At 50.1% G+C, this 5,517-nt stretch overlaps 1 long non-coding RNA gene across 2 annotated transcripts; it reads left to right on the top strand.

Moving 5' to 3' along the window:
• The first annotated feature begins 359 nt into the window (after positions 1-359).
• On the top strand, positions 360-5,517 carry LOC145659287 (uncharacterized). Of its 2 annotated transcripts, XR_014125336.1 has the most exons (4): positions 360-635; positions 1,041-2,375; positions 2,769-2,926; positions 4,920-5,517. It is a non-coding gene; the product is annotated as an uncharacterized LOC145659287 (long non-coding RNA). The 2 variants fall into 2 exon arrangements; XR_014125335.1 differs by having other exon boundaries at positions 1,041-2,926.

The raw sequence follows: 5,517 nt of genomic DNA, 5'->3' as shown, positions 1-5,517 counted from the left end.
GCTGGCTCCATAGTGGCATGCACACTGAGAGAGAGAGAACTTGGATGTATATATCTGCTAGCAAATATTGTCTCCTTTTCTAAAGATATCTAGACAGGTTAATATTACAGGCCAGTGAAGATACAGGGTTGTTTATATGTGATGAAATCAGGGATTTATTGTGACTGATGTGTCTTCCAATTGTATGAATGAGTGTGTGTGTGTGTGTGTGTGTGTGTGTGTGAGACCTGGTTACATGATACTAAGTTTATCCACTCCAGCTCAGCGTGGTGACAGGCAGTCAGTGTGTGACAGGCTCAGTCACACCAGAGATACCTGAAGCATGCTAATGCCCCTGCTATGTGTTTACTTGTGTGTGTGTGTGTGTGTGTGTGTGTGTGTGTGTGTGTGCGTGCGTGCGCATGTATGCATTTGCATATGTGCATGCGTGTCTGTCTGCGGGTGTGCATGCATGTGTCTGTGCACGGGGAAGGGAACTCTGGGCTATGATTGGTCAGGTCGGGGACCCCATCTGGAAGAATGGTACTGCCCCGGACGCCACACGCCTAACCCACCCGTCACTCCGCTACAGCCGGGACAAGGTAGGGGGTCGGGGTGACGGAGGATGACCCCCATCAGTCACGTTCAGCTGCTTCGTGAGTTGGTCCTGTAGCCTGTCCTGAGAACGATACCTTTCTCATCCTTTACTCCTCTCTTCTCCCTCCCTCCTCTGCCCATCTTTCCTCATCTCCTCGGAAACCGAACAGCCCCCTTGACTGGCTTTACCCCCCCAACCCCCATCCTTCCACAACAGAAGCTCAGCGTACACACGCACACGTTCTCACTTACGACTGCGCCGATCCCTCCCTGACGTTCCAGAACGAACCGGGGTCTGTCATTAACCGGTTTAATGGATATCGGCGCAGCGCGGGCGTTACAGTGCCGTGCCAAACGCTAGCTTTTGCTGACAAAAAGAGTGGACGGACACACAGGCGATCACAGATGGGTCCCAGGGGCCTGTTTTAATTAACGCCTGCTGATGGATCATTTGTTTTCCACAGACACCATTATAAGGTCATTAAGGGAGAGAATGATTTCCTATTCGGCAGCTGGAACGGGCGGACGAGGCGGCAGAGGAACGCACGGAGCGGAGGAGCAGGGGGACATCGTCAAACACAGCGCGTCGGGCGAGTGGCCCACACACACACACCTCTCACACGCGTGGTCACGTGCCTTTAATAAAAAATACAAATAAAAGCATGGAGTTTGTGAAAAAAACAACAACCCCGGGGCTCCTCACAGCGGAGCGACGGCGCAGAGCACAGCTGGGGTTTGTCTGGCGGGAGCAGGGTTTGTGGGGGTGGGTGGAGATGGGATTAATGGCACGGAACGCAGCTGACCGCGAGCATGCACAGAGACTCCCTCCTCTCGACGCGCGTGAGGCGCGGCCGGCGCAGCTCCCGGTCCTCGATGTGCTCCGAAGCCGTCTGCGGCGTTCCCGCGGGATGATTCCGAGTCTCGGGCGAGGGAACCTGACCCGGGGGGAGCTGGAGAAGGAATGGTCAGGTGATTATAGCGCTCCTGCCACCATTTCCTGCTAACCCCAGCCACGGGACTAGCAGAACGGTTTCCTGGCAACATCTAAAGTGAGATTTCCCCGTTTGCCGTTCAGGGCTGCACGCACGCCACAAAAAACACACCACGCACGAGCACACGCTAAATACGTCTGACACCTGTCATCTCAGGGCTGATTGTGACACAAAAGTGTGTGTGTGTGTTTGTGTGTGTTCAGGTCATGTATATAGAGAGACACAGAGCACCACTTGCTGTTGATTCTAGGTGTTTGTAGACTGTTGTGAATTATAAATAGGTGCAGCAGATGTGTCTTTGATGGGACCTCAAAGCAAATGCTTATGTGTGGATGAACCTAAGTGGCCGCATACAGTATATTTAGTGAGGTGCAAGGTCAGAGAGCTCGGGGAGGCCGACCAGTCACAGTCAAGCTTTAAACAGACAAAGAGCCATTAAAGAGAGGGCTAGGGTCATTTTTATAACGCGACATTTACCGTGGGACCAATGAGTGACCCCCACTAGAGAACCTGGCAGTAGAAATGTCAGCCGTCATACGGGTTAATGTGGAAATTCACCACCTGTGGTATGAACAAACACACACCCGCACACAACAATCTCATAAACGCAGAAATACATCAGGCGCAAAAACTCATTTGAATGAATTGTCCACATGCTTTCTTCCCTCTCGCTCTTTGGCAGGAGACCCCGTTTCACCACCTGTGGCAGGTGTGCCAGCTGAGCAGAGATGATGGGATGCGTTTGCCCTCGTCAGTCTCTGTCCTCCAGAGAAACGCTGATAAAATCAGGCGCAGAAGCCGGGAAATGTAACAGGCCTGTGAATTTGATGTAATGTAATGGGGTTTTGTGTGTGACAAGCTAAAGTAACACTTAAACACCATCAATATCTCACACACACACACACAAACACACCATCGATATCAGGGCCCTTAGGATTAATGAGAACATGGGATGAAGATATTCCCATCATTTTTTGCTTTTATTGATTTAATGTAACACATGTGTAAAGAAACATGGTCATGTTCTACACACACACACACACACACACACACACAGAGAGAGAGAGAGAGAGAGAGAGAGAGAGAGAGAGAGAGAGAGAGAGAGAGAGAGAGGAGGTTAGGTGTGGGTCAATACTTCAATTTACATTTTCATTCGACTTGTCGGCTATGGAACAATGCTTGTCCTCTTGTGTCTGTCAGAATTGTTCCAGAATAATAACGGGTTTAGCTGCTACTGTCCTGACCTGAGACGGCTTCTGGGCTCAGAGTTTACGTAATGACGGCTTGTGCATAACGGGAACGTCCACACTGGAGTAGCACACAGCCAAAGTAATTACGCAGTACCTCAGAAAGAACGGGTTAGTCCTGGACCTTCTCTGAATGTGATGTAATGTAGAAGGGGAATGAACTGAGGTGTTGGCAGATAAAAAACCACACAGTGCATGCGCAAGATGGAAAAAAACAAAGATACACCACCCTAGATATGCCGCACACACCACCCTAGATATGGTCCACACACCACCCTAGATATGCCGCACACACCACCCTAGATATGGTCCACACACCACCCTAGATATGGTCCACACACCACCCTAGATATGCCGCACACACCACCCTAGATATGGTCCACACACCACCCTAGATATGGTCCACACACCACCCTAGATATGCCGCACACACCACCCTAGATATGCCGCACACAACCCTAGATATGCCGCACACACCACCCTAGATATGGTCCACACACCACCCTAGATATGGCGCACACACCACCCTAGATATGATGCACACACCACCCTAAATATGCCGCACACACCACCCTAAATATGCCGCACACACCACCCTAGATATGGTCCACACACCACCCTAGATATGCCGCACACACCACCCTAGATATGGTCCACATACCACCCTAGATATGGTCCACACACCACCCTAGATATGCCGCACACACCACCCTAGATATGGTCCACACACCACCCTAGATATGGTCCACACACCACCCTAGATATGCCGCACACACCACCCTAGATATGCCACACACACCACCCTAGATATGCCACACACAACCCTAGATATGCCGCACACACCACCCTAGATATGATGCACACACCACCCTAGATATGCCGCACACACCACCCTAGATATGATGCACACACCACCCTAGATATGCCGCACACACCACCCTAGATATGCCGCACACACCACCCTAGATATGCCGCACACACCACCCTAGATATGACGCACACACAACCCTAGATATGCTCCACACACCACCCTAGATATGCCGCACACACCACCCTAAATATGCCGCACACACCACCCTAGATATGCCGCACACACCACCCTAGATATGGTCCACACACCACCCTAGATATGCCGCACACACCACCCTAGATATGGTCCACACACCACCCTAGATATGGTCCACACACCACCCTAGATATGCCGCACACACCACCCTAGATATGGTCCACACACCACCCTAGATATGGTCCACACACCACCCTAGATATGCCGCACACACCACCCTAGATATGCCGCACACAACCCTAGATATGCCGCACACACCACCCTAGATATGGTCCACACACCACCCTAGATATGGCGCACACACCACCCTAGATATGATGCACACACCACCCTAAATATGCCGCACACACCACCCTAAATATGCCGCACACACCACCCTAGATATGGTCCACACACCACCCTAGATATGCCGCACACACCACCCTAGATATGGTCCACACACCACCCTAGATATGGTCCACACACCACCCTAGATATGCCGCACACACCACCCTAGATATGGTCCACACACCACCCTAGATATGGTCCACACACCACCCTAGATATGCCGCACACACCACCCTAGATATGGTCCACACACCACCCTAGATATGCCGCACACACCACCCTAGATATGCCGCACACACCACCCTAGATATGCCGCACACACCACCCTAGATATGGTCCACATACCACCCTAGATATGGCGCACACACCACCCTAGATATGCCGCACACACAACCCTAGATATGCCGCACACACCACCCTAGATATGGCGCACACACCACCCTAGATATGGCGCACACACCACCCTAGATATGGCGCACACACCACCCTAGATATGGCGCACACACCACCACCACCACAAATGATTAGAAATGTCAGCCGTTAAATGTATATTATAAAATGACGTTATTCATTATTTTTATGAAATAGGCGACTGTGTGACTATGGCACAGACTTTAAAAAAGAAAACTACTCAGAAATGATTTTAAAACAGTTAAATCTTCACTGACACGAGCTTGAATCCCACTTGTATAATTACATTTCTGTTCGTAGGTGCAGTATGCAAATAAAAACCACTCGCCGACAAGCTCCACACCGAAGACCCCGGACGGCTCTCCGTGTCTGACGACTTGAACAATCAATCACATCTGACAGCAGCGTGGAGCAAACCGATGTCTGGAGGACGCTGCGTGGCCCAGCTTCCAGTTCGTATTAAGCAGGAACCCACGGGGAAAGTAGCTAGTCTTTCGTCGTGGGTGGATACACAGGACATACAAATGCAACAGATACAGTATTTGAGTCTTAATACAAGTAATCCGTTTAGTTCACGATTTTAATGTTCAGCACTGCTGTGTATCTGCTCCTGTGTTATGTGTACACTAGATCACATTCTAATTACTTCCTGTCCCATTGATTTTAAAGTATAAGGGCTTACTGGTTTTGCAGATCTATTCTCTTTAACTCGTTAGCCATTTCATTACCTAGCTTTCATTTCTTTATCCATGCTCACCTGCATGTCTTCCAGAGACACCGTCTCCTACTGCTACTTTATCTCGGATCTCATTAAACACGTAATGAAATCAATTACGAGTTTTAATTAGCTTGCCAAAGCACGATGGCACCAGTGAGATATGGGAGTGCGCAAGCGCGG

The sequence above is a fragment of the Electrophorus electricus genome, chromosome 9 (genome assembly GCF_041902795.1).
Source record: "Electrophorus electricus isolate QZ-2024a chromosome 9, ASM4190279v1, whole genome shotgun sequence".
NCBI lineage: Eukaryota > Metazoa > Chordata > Actinopteri > Gymnotiformes > Gymnotidae > Electrophorus > Electrophorus electricus.
The sequence above is the reverse complement of the archived record's forward strand: the minus strand, read 5'-3'. Positions and strand labels throughout refer to the sequence as shown.